This window comes from Pongo abelii, chromosome 11 (assembly GCF_028885655.2).
Source record: "Pongo abelii isolate AG06213 chromosome 11, NHGRI_mPonAbe1-v2.0_pri, whole genome shotgun sequence".
In the NCBI taxonomy this organism is placed as follows: Eukaryota; Metazoa; Chordata; class Mammalia; order Primates; family Hominidae; genus Pongo; species Pongo abelii.
In genome coordinates this window covers 142,576,115-142,589,460 of record NC_071996.2, presented here as the reverse complement: position 1 = coordinate 142,589,460, position 13,346 = coordinate 142,576,115, and positions in this window count along the sequence as shown.

Genomic DNA, 13,346 nt, shown 5'->3' with positions numbered 1-13,346 from the left:
TACATCCGCTGTGTCCTAGCCCTTTCCTCTGACAAGTACAGGAGGGACAGGCGGGTGGGCCTAGAGCACTGGCCGATTCAGGCTCACACCCCTAGCAGGAGCCCCTCGGAGGTGGGGTCCACCCTTCTTCCACGTGGCCACTGGGCCCATTATTTCACTGGGAGTTTGAGGGTGGCGATGCTTTCTTGCCATCCCGTTTTCACAAATGAGATACTTAAACGCATTCACATTCACAACAAGCAAGCAACTGTTATCAAGTTTCTAGGCCCAACACCTTTGTTTAGAAAAAAGTAAACACGTAAAGGTTACAATTACAAATTGAAAAGGGTTTCCCCTCAGCGTCCCATTGATATGAGATCTTTTAGCCAATAATTTATGGATGATATTATTATTATTATTATTATTATTATTTTAGACAGAGTCTCACCCTGTCACCCAGGCTGGAGCGCAATGGCACAGTCTTGGCTCACTGCAACCGCCACCTCCTGGGTTCAAGTGATTCTCCTGCCTCAGCTTCCCAAGTAGCTGGGACTACAGGCGCCTGCCACCACACCTGGCTTTTTTGTATTTTAGTAGAGATGGTGTTTCACCATGTTGGCAAGGCTGGTCTCAAACTCCTGATCTCAGGTGATCTACGCATCTTGGCCCCCCAAAGTGCTGGGATTACAGGCATGAGCCACTGCACCAGGCCAAGGATGGTAATATTATATGGTACTATATGTATGAGACTTTTATATATATATACTATACTTATACTATATGTATGAGACTTGAATAATATATGAGACTTGAAGTTTTATTTTTAAATGCACTCAAAATTTCTATTTAAAAGGAACTCTCTGGCCAATTAAACTTTTGTTGATTTGATTTCAAATGCAATAACATTTTATTTCTCTGATAGTGATGGAAAATAAATTCATATGAAAATGTGGGAAAAAAGAAGTGTGGCATTGTAATTCATGCAAGTCTTGGGATTTATGTACAAAAACTAAAATGCTGCAGTGCTCTCAGTTTCTTATCCTGCTTAAAAGTTTTTGTCTGATATCTGAGTGTACAAAAAAATGGAAACTCGGGTTTGCAACTAAATTGTGCTATAATTTCAACACATACTGTCTTTTACATCAGATTCTCAGGAAGCGCAGGTCATAATGCATCTTAGGAGGACCCAGGAAGTGGTTCCACTTAAAGTTTTGGGGTGCAGTTTTAGGGAGTTCTATGTCCCTGACACACTCTTAATTTCAATCTGGATTCAGCTGCTCTTTGAAGTCACACTGAATCCCTAATGGGTACTTGGGGCCTCAGACTAATGTGTTATAGTGTTGAAGTTATTAATAAAGCCCCTTTGGAAAGTAAACAACTCCCAGTAATGGGCAGTTAGATATATGACAAAATGACAGATGATGGCAAAGCTAATGTCTGCGTGGGTGACACACATCTACCGAGCCCACCACAGATATTCGCAGGGCCTGGGGCAAGGGTTCAAGTGGAGAACGCCATATGCCCAAGTATATGGACACAGATCAAGCTCCAAAAGTGTTATGCAGAAATATGGGCTCCTCACTACCTTGACAAATGTGCCTCCCTAAAGACGCAGGAGGCCAGGCTGGAGCCGCGGCTCTCAGCCTCCCAGGGGCCCTTGGCAGCCTCTGCCACCGCCTCCCTCTTCCTACTCCTGCTGGGGGGACCACAGCCCACCCCCTGCCTAGCTGCTTCTTGAGCCTTCTCACCTGGCACCAGAACCCAGAATGTCTCCTTAAGGATTCTCCCCAGATGCTGCACACAGCATTTCTGCCTAAGACCCCCTGGGGCTCGTGGCCACAGCAGCTGCAAGCAAGGCTGGGACACGCAGTCCTCCATAGGTGCCCACGTGTCCAGGTGGAAACAGCAGCTCTACTGTTACAGAAGAAAGGGAGGGTGGGTACTGAGAGACACCAGAGTCTCTGCCACAGAACCAAGAACACCTGCAAACCTCACCAACACATGAGGAACCACTGCACCCAGGTACCTCACAACCCCCAGGGCCTTCCTATGAGGTCCACACTCTACCCAAAAGACATCTGTGCCAGTGGGAAGGCAGAGGGTCAGGGATGGTGCCGCCTGGACTCTGGGTAGGCACAGCCAACTAATGATACCAGCAAGGGTGGCCGGCCCTTACAACCACATTCTAGCCAATCAGAGGCTCTCTTCTTTCCTAGAATCAATCGTGGGAGCCTTCCCCAGAGAAGAAGGTGGTACACACAGGTCCAAGGTGAGTATCATGACCAGAAGGAAGTCACCAAACAATGCCAGACCAGGAGCTGGCACTGTGCTGTCTGGCTAGTGAATTATTGGAGGACTAAGGATAAAATTTACATAGGTACCAGGACAATTCTACAAGTAATGGCTGCGTGCACAGCCAGGAAGCTGATGAGATGCTGTTCAAGCGGAATCACTAGAAATACAAAAAGACATTTCGAAGAGATGTTAGGCCAGGTGCGTACAGGAGCATACAGCAGAAATAAAAAATAATCGCACGGATGAACATCGTGGATTCTCCTACAAGCTCCAGGTGGGAAGGGCTGCTGAAGAGGGAATGGATGAAGCGTCACAGTGGGCAGCTCTCTAAGCGGCGCCTCTCTAACTTGGTCCCAACTGGCAGCAACTTGGCAGGAGGCACCAGGTGTGCCGTGCAATGGAGAGCTGGCCAGCCAAACCCAGAGGCCCTCATGCCTCATTAGAAAGGCGAGAAGAAACTGCAGATATTCCGTATGAGTCCGTTCTCACACTGCTATAAAGAAATACCTGAGACTGGGCAATTGGTAAAGAGAAGAGGTTTAATTTGTTCACGGTTCCCCAGGCTGTACAGGAAGCATGAGGCTGGCATCTGTTCAGCCTCCGGGGAGGCCTCAGGAAACGTCCAGTCATGGCAGAAGGGGAAGCAGGTACGTCTTCCATGGCCGGAGCAGGAGCAAGAGAGGGGGAAGGGGCCACACACTTTGAAACAACCAGATCCATGAGAGCTCACTCATTCACTCCACAGTACCGAGCAGAGGTGGAGCTAAGCCATTCACGGAACTCCGCCCCCGCAATCTGATCACCTCCCACCAGGTCCCAGCTCCGACACTGGAGATGACAATTCAACGTGAGATTTGGCAGGGGCACGGATGCAAACTATATTCTATTCACAAACCAGTTACCAGGAAATTCATTCTAAATCTAGACTTCCTCTGTATCTTACCATCACAAAACCGAGTTTTAGTCAAAGCCAAGTTTGGTGGGCAGGTGGAGGAGGTTCCCACGATATTAGGAAGTTTGTTCCAGTAGTTCCAAGAACCATGCAAATCAAAAAAGCTGCGACAGGAAAATAGGTTTGTTATATCGTCTGTTTTAGGAAGATGTGTCTTTGTGCAAAGTGTAAGCTCTGCGTGCACTGGAGGGTGGCTCCCCACTGCCGGTGACACTCATGAAGAAGGAACATCCGATTCAGTGCTAACAAACTCCTCACATCCAAACAGCCCGGCACACTGATTTTGAAAAGGAACATGGCCAAGGGCATTCTTTTTTTTTTTTTATTATTATACTTTAAGTTTTAGGGTACATGTGCACAATGTGCAGGTTAGTTACATATGTATACATGTGCCATGCTGGTGTGCTGCACTCATTAACTCACCATTTAACATTAGGTATATCTCCTAAAGCTATCCCTCCCCCCTCCCCCCACCCCACAACAGTCCCCAGAGTGTGATGTTCCCCTTCCTGTGTCCATGTGTTCTCATTGTTCAATTCCCATCTATGAGTGAGAATATGCGGTGTTTGGTTTTTTGTCCTTGGCAATAGTTTACTGAGAATGATGATTTCCAATTTCATCCATGTCCCTACGGTGAAGGATATGAACAGACACTTCTCAAAAGAAGACATTTATGCAGCCAAAAGACACATGAAAAAATGCTCATCATCACTGGCCATCAGAGAAATGCAGATCAAAACCACAATGAGATACCATCTCACACCAGTTAGAATGGCAATCATTAAAAAGTCAGGAAACAATAGGTGCTGGATGTGGAGAAATAGGAACACTTTTACACTGTTGGTGGGACTGTAAACTAGTTCAACCATTGTGGAAGTCAGTGTGGCGATTCCTCAGGGATCTAGAACTAGAAATACCATTTGACCCAGCCATCCCATTACTGGGTATATACCCAAAGGACTATAAATCATGCTGCTATAAAGGCACATACACACGTATGTTTATTGCGGCACTATTCACAATAGCAAAGACTTGGAACCAACCCAAATGTCCAACAATGATAGACTGGGTTAAGAAAATGTGGCACATATACACCATGGAATACTATGCAGCCAAGGGCATTCTTTTGCCATGGCAAGTGTATTTCCAAGGAAAATGAGGGGCCCATTTGATTCTCTTTAAAGCACACACAGAAGTTGACTTTGTAACAGCTTTGAGCCCCTATACCTGCAACCTGTTTGAGTGAGAACGTCCTCATGAGCCTGTCGGCTTCCTACTATCCCACCCAGACAGCTTTCATGAAAATGTTTAAAATCAAGATTGATGGAGTGATTAAATTGGGATATATTTTTTTCTGGCAGACAGCACCCTCCAGAATCACTGTACCTGGAGATGAGAGGCTAGTGACAGGCCCAACGCAGGGCCCATAAGGTGACAGTGGCGGTCTTGCCACTACCTTCGGTGAGTGCTCACGTGTGGGGCCTGGCGTCGACATGAATCAAATGTAAACCTTCCCAGGTTGCCATGACACTGGTGGAAGTGGGTGCCCCGAGGCTGGTGGAGGCGGAGAGGGCGGTTGATTTTATCACAGGATTCTGTCTCCTTCTGCGTATGTTTGAGATTTTCCATAATGAAAAGTTAAAAAGAAGCAACAGAAATAAGAAATCACAAAAGAATAACACTGATAAATGTGACTAAATAGAAATGTGAAAACTTCTAGGGCGATTTAATAGCCCCAGTCTCAATGAATGGAACTTACCAAACCAAGACAGCCAGGGCCAATGTTGACAATCTGTGCAATGATCGTAGAAATTTTTTAAAAACCATGGACAAATCCCAAAAGATGAGACACAACTGTGCGATAAACATACAGAAAACTAACAAGCCCTGTCTGTAGTTTTTAAAATTACAAGTAGCCAGGTACGGTGGCTCACGCCTATAATCCAGTATTTTGGGAGGCCAAACTGGGAGGATTGCTTCAGTCCAGGAGTTCAAGACCAACCTGGGCAACATGGTGACACTCTTACAAAAAATTTTTCTAAAAAATGAGCCGGGCATGGTGGTGCACACCTGTGGTCCCAGCTACTCAGGAGACTGAGGCGGGAGGATCGCTTGAGCCCAGAAAGTCAAGGCTTCAATGAGCTGTGATCACGCCACTGCACTCCAGCCTGGGTAATAGAGTGAGACACTGACTCAAAAAATAAATAAAATAAAAATTGCAAGCAGAAGTAAAAGAGAAAAACAATTTGGGGCCTGTATATATTTCAACAATCTATCCCGTTAAATGCTGGGGAGGGTGTGTGGACATGAACGGCCCTCAGCACCATGGCCGGGGGACCAACACCACTAGAGGCTGCAGAGCCCTTCAGAGCCTCGCAAACGGCTGTGCCCTGACCTGATTACACTTCTGGGCACCTGTGCCCAGGACACAAACCTAGTTACAGAAAACCTCTTATGTCCAAAGATGCTCATTTCAGCATTATTTAATGAACAATTGGAAACACCTGGGAATATTTAACAGCTGGGAACTGGGTGGTACTTAGGTGCTGGGTGAGTGGGCAGCGTCTGCAGCAGGCGACTGACCAAGGCCACCCTGCGAGGCGAGACTCACCGAGAGCCGGCCGCCCACGGACCCTGCCGGTGTTAAGACGGTGTGAGGGAAAAGCAAACAAAAACCCAGCCACGCCTTCCGAGGAGGCTGCGGGGACGGGGGCTGAAATTTTCGCAGCATCCTCTTCAAGTTCTAGACTGTGGATCCCTAGGTCCCCCCTTTTCTGATGTCAGGAGTACACACCACCCTTAATCCACGGTACTGACATTCGTGAGAATCGACTTTAGAGCTGCCCTCCCTGCCTCGGCCACAGAACACGGTTTCCTCAAGGAATCAATAGCTGCCCCAAAGAAAAAGGTAAAATGCAGGGACAGTATTTTCTGGCATATTCCTCTGAGCTCCCTCACCCCCAATCCCAAAGGACATCCAGTCCCCATTCCCCCATGTGCAGAACACACCCAGAGGAGGCCTCGGCCTTAGTCAGGTGGGCAAAGCGTCTCTCTCCCTGGGGGGTATGTCTGTCTGGCCAGGCCGGCCAGGGCAGCCCTTGCCACCAGAGTCAGTGAAGCCACTTGGAGCTTCCAGTCATTTACAGTAAGAATGCCAGGCCCCAGGCATGAGGGTGATGCAGGCTGAACCATCTCACCTGACCTGCCACTCTTCCAGATGGGACTGTCCTGAGAATGGCATCAGGCAATGCGTATAAAGGCACTTAGTTCAGTTTCCGGCCACAAATGGCTATTCTCAATGTTTTTATGGACACCACAATGCGTGCTTTGTTCTACAAAGTCCTTGTTTGGAAGATAGTTAACAGCAGTCTTAGGGGAGCCCCCGGGGGCCGCTGAGATGCATCCCCAGTGCCCCTGCCGGACTGAGGCCACTTTCTACTTCCCAGCTCAGCCTCAGACTCAGCCTCCACCCCTTTCAAGAAACCACCCTCAGCTGGAGAGAGAGGGGTGCCTTCGGGGTAGCCCACACTTTAGGAGCCGTCCACGTGGGATTACAGAGGCCAGGCCCTTGCTGCCATGCAGGGCAGGGCTGAGTCCATGGGGCCGGCTGAGGCCTCTGTTGAGACTGTGTCATGGCTCAGCACCTCCTTCTGCCGGGCTCTGCCACCTCCCTTCCTTCGCATGGGAGGAGCTCACCAGCACCCCCAGCGAACCCGGGGTCTCTCCTGACCCCTGCCCCTAACCCCTGGCTGCCTCTCCCCTGGGACCCCACCTCTCCTGACCCCTGACCCCTGGCTGCCTCTCCCCTGGGTCCCCACCTCTCCTGACCCCTGACCCCTGGCTGCCTCTCCCCTGGGACCCCACCTCTCCTGACCCCTGGCTGCCTCTCCCCTGGGACCCCACCTCTCCTGACCCCTGCCCCTAACCCCTGGCTGCCTCTCCCCTGGGACCCCACCTCTCCTGACCCCTAACCCCTGGCTGCCTCTCCCCTGGGACCCCACCTCTCCTGACCCCTGCCCCTAACCCCTGGCTGCCTCTCCCCTGGGACCCCACCTCTCCTGACCCCTAACCCCTGGCTGTCTCTCCCCTGGGACCCCACCTCTCCTGACCCCTAACCCCTGGCTGTCTCTCCCCTGGGACCCCACCTCTCCTGACCCCTAACCCCTGGCTGCCTCTCCCCTGGGACCCCACCTCTCCTGACCCCTAACCCCTGGCTGTCTCTCCCCTGGGACCCCACCTCTCCTGACCCCTAACCCCTGGCTGCCTCTCCCCTGGGACCCCACCTCTCCTGACCCCTAACCCCTGGCTGTCTCTCCCCTGGGACCCCACCTCTCCTGACCCCTAACCCCTGGCTGCCTCTCCCCTGGGACCCCACCTCTCCTGACCCCTGACCCCTGGCTGCCTCTCCCCTGGGACCCCACCTCTCCTGACCCCTGGCCCTAACCCCTGGCTGCCTCTCCCCTGGGACCCCACCTCCCCTGACCCCTGACCCCTGGCTGCCTCTCCCCTGGGACCCCACCTCTCCTGACCCCTGGCTGCCTCTCCCCTGGGACCCCACCTCTCCTGACCCCTAACCCCTGGCTGCCTCTCCCCTGGGACCCCACCTCTCCTGACCCCTGCCCCTAACCCCTGGCTGCCTCTCCCCTGGGACCCCACCTCTCCTGACCCCTGCCCCTAACCCCTGGCTGCCTCTCCCCTGGGACCCCACCTCTCCTGACCCCTGACCCCTGGCTGCCTCTCCCCTGGGACCCCACCTCTCCTGACCCCTGACCCCTGGCTGCCTCTCCCCTGGGACCCCACCTCTCCTGACCCCTGCCCCTAACCCCTGGCTGCCTCTCCCCTGGGACCCCACCTCTCCTGACCCCTGACCCCTGGCTGCCTCTCCCCTGGGACCCCACCTCTCCTGACCCCTGACCCCTGGCTGCCTCTCCCCTGGGACCCCACCTCTCCTGACCCCTGACCCCTGGCTGCCTCTCCCCTGGGACCCCACCTCTCCTGACCCCTGACCCCTGGCTGCCTCTCCCCTGGGACCCCACCTCTCCTGACCCCTGACCCCTGGCTGCCTCTCCCCTGGGACCCCACCTCTCCTGACCCCTGCCCCTGACCCCTGGCTGCCTCTCCCCTGGGACCCCACCTCTCCTGACCCCTGCCCCTGACCCCTGGCTGCCTCTCCCCTGGGACCCCACCTCCCCTGACCCCTGGCTGCCTCTCCCCTGGGACCCCACCTCTCCTGACCCCTAACCCCTGACCCCTGGCTGCCTCTCCCCTGGGACCCCACCTCTCCTGACCCCTGACCCCTGGCTGCCTCTCCCCTGGGACCCCACCTCCCCTGACCCCTGGCTGCCTCTCCCCTGGGACCCCACCTCTCCTGACCCCTAACCCCTGGCTGCCTCTCCCCTGGGACCCCACCTCTCCTGACCCCTAACCCCTGACCCCTGGCTGCCTCTCCCCTGGGACCCCACCTCTCCTGACCCCTGCCCCTGACCCCTGGCTGCCTCTCCCCTGGGACCCCACCTCCCCTGACCCCTGGCTGCCTCTCCCCTGGGACCCCACCTCTCCTGACCCCTAACCCCTGGCTGTCTCTCCCCTGGGACCCGACCTCTCCTGACCCCTGACCCTGACCCCTGGCTGCCTCTCCCCTGGGACCGCACCTCTCCTGACCCCTGACCCCTGGCTGCCTCTCCCCTGGGACCCCACCTCTCCTGACCCCTAACCCCTGGCTGCCTCTCCCCTGGGACCCCACCTCTCCTGACCCCTGACCCCTGGCTGCCTCTCCCCTGGGACCCCACCTCTCCTGACCCCTGGCTGCCTCTCCCCTGGGACCCCACCTCTCCTGACCCCTGCCCCTGACCCCTGGCTGCCTCTCCCCTGGGACCCCACCTCTCCTGACCCCTGCCCCTGACCCCTGGCTGCCTCTCCCCTGGGACCCCACCTCCCCTGACCCCTGGCTGCCTCTCCCCTGGGACCCCACCTCTCCTGACCCCTAACCCCTGACCCCTGGCTGCCTCTCCCCTGGGACCCCACCTCTCCTGACCCCTGACCCCTGGCTGCCTCTCCCCTGGGACCCCACCTCCCCTGACCCCTGGCTGCCTCTCCCCTGGGACCCCACCTCTCCTGACCCCTGCCCCTGACCCCTGGCTGCCTCTCCCCTGGGACCCCACCTCCCCTGACCCCTGGCTGCCTCTCCCCTGGGACCCCACCTCTCCTGACCCCTAACCCCTGGCTGTCTCTCCCCTGGGACCCCACCTCTCCTGACCCCTGACCCTGACCCCTGGCTGCCTCTCCCCTGGGACCGCACCTCTCCTGACCCCTGACCCCTGGCTGCCTCTCCCCTGGGACCCCACCTCTCCTGACCCCTAACCCCTGGCTGCCTCTCCCCTGGGACCCCACCTCTCCTGACCCCTGACCCCTGGCTGCCTCTCCCCTGGGTCCCCACCTCTCCTGACCCCTGACCCCTGGCTGCCTCTCCCCTGGGACCCCACCTCTCCTGACCCCTGGCTGCCTCTCCCCTGGGACCCCACCTCTCCTGACCCCTGACCCCTGACCCCTGGCTGCCTCCCCTGGGGTTTTGGCCTCACTGGCACCGACCCCCTCTGCTCATCTCCGCCCCCACCCAAGGCCCCTCCCACAGCTGGCCTGGGGAACTGAGTTGCTCGTTAGGCATGGTGGAGATTAATGTCATCAACTCCAGGCGATTTTCGCTGTCATTAACGGTGTCCAGTCCCCTCCATCAGGCGGCAGGACGTGCCCACTGAGGCCGACTCTGGAGGCCTCCGAAGGCCGCGGTGCCCAGGCGTGGAACGCCCTCCAGGCCTTGCCGCAAGGAGGTAGAGGGGCAGGGCCGCACGCGCCGAACTGCAGGCTGGCCCAGTGTAGGAGACTTGGCCCACGGGGGAGCCCACAAGGGAGCAGGGCTGCTAGGCTAGGGGGTGGGCGCGCCGAGCAGGGACCCCCACCTGCCCTGCCCCGCCCCTCCCCGCCCCGCCCCGCCCCGCCCCGCCCCGCCCCACCCCACCCCACCCCACCCCACCCCACCCCACCCGGCCGCTCCCACGCCCAGGCCCCGCTGGGGAGGCCCGTGGACTCCATCGCCACCTGGTGGTGCTGCCTGGAACCGCGGCCTCATCCGGAGGCCCCACTCCACCCAGTGCCCGCCAGCCCTGGTCCCAAACCCTGACCCCTGCCAATGATGGAGGTGACAGTGGTGCGGCCTGCAGAAGCCAGGCGCCTCAAACCATTCCCCAATATTCTGGGGAGACAAAACTGACAAAGTGAGATTTCCCCCACCCCCCTGGGAGGCGCAGGGCACTTAGGTGGACCTCCTCTGTGGTTTCCTCTGCCAGAGGACCGCAGGGCACAGTCCACCGCTCCATGGAGCAGCTCGTTGCTTTCTGGGCAGTGAGGACCCGGGACGTCCTGCTTCGTGCTGGGCCGGGATGGCTGCCCCGCACCCGCAGCTCCCACATGGCCCTAAACACCCACTTCACTCCTCACTGTCTACATGGGCTGCCAGGCACTGCCAGCCTCTCCAGGGGCTTTCATGGTGGGAAGAGAAAGCAGACATACAATGGCATATGTCAGGGTGCTGGGAGATGCACCAACTAGGAAGGTAGGGCGGGGAGGTTGGGGGTGACGGAGGGGCAGGGCAGGGGTGACAGGTGGGTGGGCAGGGAACGGCTGCTGGGGACAGGCCAGATAGTGCAGAGGAGGCAGGAGGCTGGAGGGTGGGGAGCAGGGCAGGAGGGCCCTGGCTTTGGACAGGATGAGCCGAGTTCTCCGTTTATTTAGACCCTTGGATAGTTGAGCCTAGAGCTTGAGAGATAGAAGCTTGGCTGGAAATAGAAACCTGAGCCTGTCAGCAGTTAGGTGGCATCTATGGCCACAACATGGAGCAAAATAACGAGGGAGCAAAATAACAAAGAAGAGAGGAAACACCGAGTCCCAGAAAAAGAGGCTGGAGAGAAGAGGAACCGGCAGAGGAGGCCAGGCAGGGTGAGCAGTGTTTGGGGCTGGGGAAACCCAGAGTGGGGGGCTCCAGCGATCAAGGGGTCAGCGGAGGGGAAGGCACCATCCGTGGACCAAGGAACAGCCGGGAGATTGAGCACCATGAGCATGCAGCCCCTAACACCCCAGCTCCTCGGGGCTGCACACACACCCTCCTGGCACACCTGGGCACCCGCCGACCCGGTGTTCCGCCCTAAGCACAACACTGGGAACCAGATCCAACCATCAGGATGTGGTTCCCCCAGAGCAATGGGCAGGCCTCACTGGTCAGGACTTCATGTCTGTTTCACCCTCATGATTGTCGTAAGACCTGCTGTTTACTGGGGCTTTATGACTTCCCGGAACTATGCTACGTATTTAGATATTGACTCCATCAAAACTGACAACAGCCTGCCTGGAGAAGTAAGTGTCACTCTTTATGGAAGAATAAACTGAGGCTCCTAGAGGTCCAGAAACTTGATCAAGTTTCAGCAACTGGTTTTCAGTAGGAGCGCCACCATTGGTGCCAGGCCTGCCTCCTGATTCCAAAGTCCCAGGTAGGTACCCACCAGGTGGCCTCCAGCCCCAGCCATATTTCCGTTTGCATATTTGCACCTCATTAGCAACTTCTTTTGAGCTAGAAGACCTGAAAAATGCTTTTATTAATTTTCACGTGGATTATTAATAAGTGCTTCAAATGGAATCATAGAACTTTAGGTCACTGGTGCCTCCCAAATAGGGATGCTCAGCCAGTCTGTGTGGTGTTGAAGAGCCTGGGGCAGGAACGTAACCAACAGGTATTTACTGTTCTGGGTGTGTCCACGTGTTCTTCTGCAACCGCAGGTTCTATTGTCTAAACTCCCTGTAGTGAGTTGAGGGGCGCCCCCCAAAAAGATAGGTCCATGTTCTATAGTCTCTGGAACTTGTGAATGTGTCTCTGTAGATGTTAAGCTCAGGATTTTTTTTTCTTTTAGAGGGAGTCTCACTCTGTCACCCAGGCTGGAGTGCAGTGGTGTGAACTTTGCTTACTGCAACCTCTACCTCCCAGGTTCAAGCAATTCTCCTATCTCAGCCTCCTGAGTAGCTGGGACCACAGGCGTGTGCCACCATGCCCTGCTCCTTTTTGTATTTTTAGTAGAGACAGGGTTTCATCATGTTGGCAGGGCTGGTCTTGAACTCCTGATCTCGGGTGATCTGCCAGCCTTGGCCTCCCAAAGTGCTGGGATTACAGGCATGAGACACTGTGCCTGGCCCTGGTTATTATTTTTATAAATACAATAAAGTATTTTGAGAAAATATTGGCAACAAACGTGAAAAAATGTTAACAGTTGAATATTCTTAGGGTTGAGAAAGAGTGTTTGTTATATTTATTTACTTACTATAGACTTAGAATTTATTTTAAAAACCTACTTTATACCACCAATATTATAACATTAAAGAAAATTACCAAAAAAGTTAAAATTGACTCATTACCAAAATAGACCAATAACAAGGGCAAAAAATGAATTAGTAATTGAAGATCTTGCCACAAAAAAAGCCCAGGCTCAGAATATTCACTGGTGAATTCTATCAAATATTTAACAAAACAGTACCAATTCTTCACAAACACAGGAAATAAACAAAGAAGCAACATTTATTCTCTGAGGTCAGTATACTCCAATACAAAAAATAAGTAAAGTTATGACAAGAAAACTACAGACCACTATCATGCATGAATTTAGACCTCAAGACCCTTATCAAACATTAGCACACTGAATCCAGCAACATATGAGAATGATATACCACTACCAAGTGGGGTTTATCCCAGGAATGCAAGGTTGGTTTAACATTTCAATATCAATTAATTTAATACATCATGTTGATAGAATAGAGGTAAAAAACCACATGGGCATCTTGATAGACACAGAAAAAAACACTTAACAAAATCTCCCTATACACACAAAAAAAATCCAACACCCATTCATGAAAAGAATTTTCACCAAACTAGAAATGAACTGGAACATCTTCATTTCTGTTAAAGATGTCTATAAAAATCCTGCAGCTAACATTATACTTAATGGTAAGAGATTCAATGCCTCCCACTTAGGATTGGGAAAAAGGTAAGGAGGTCCACTCTCTTCGCATTCATTTAACATTT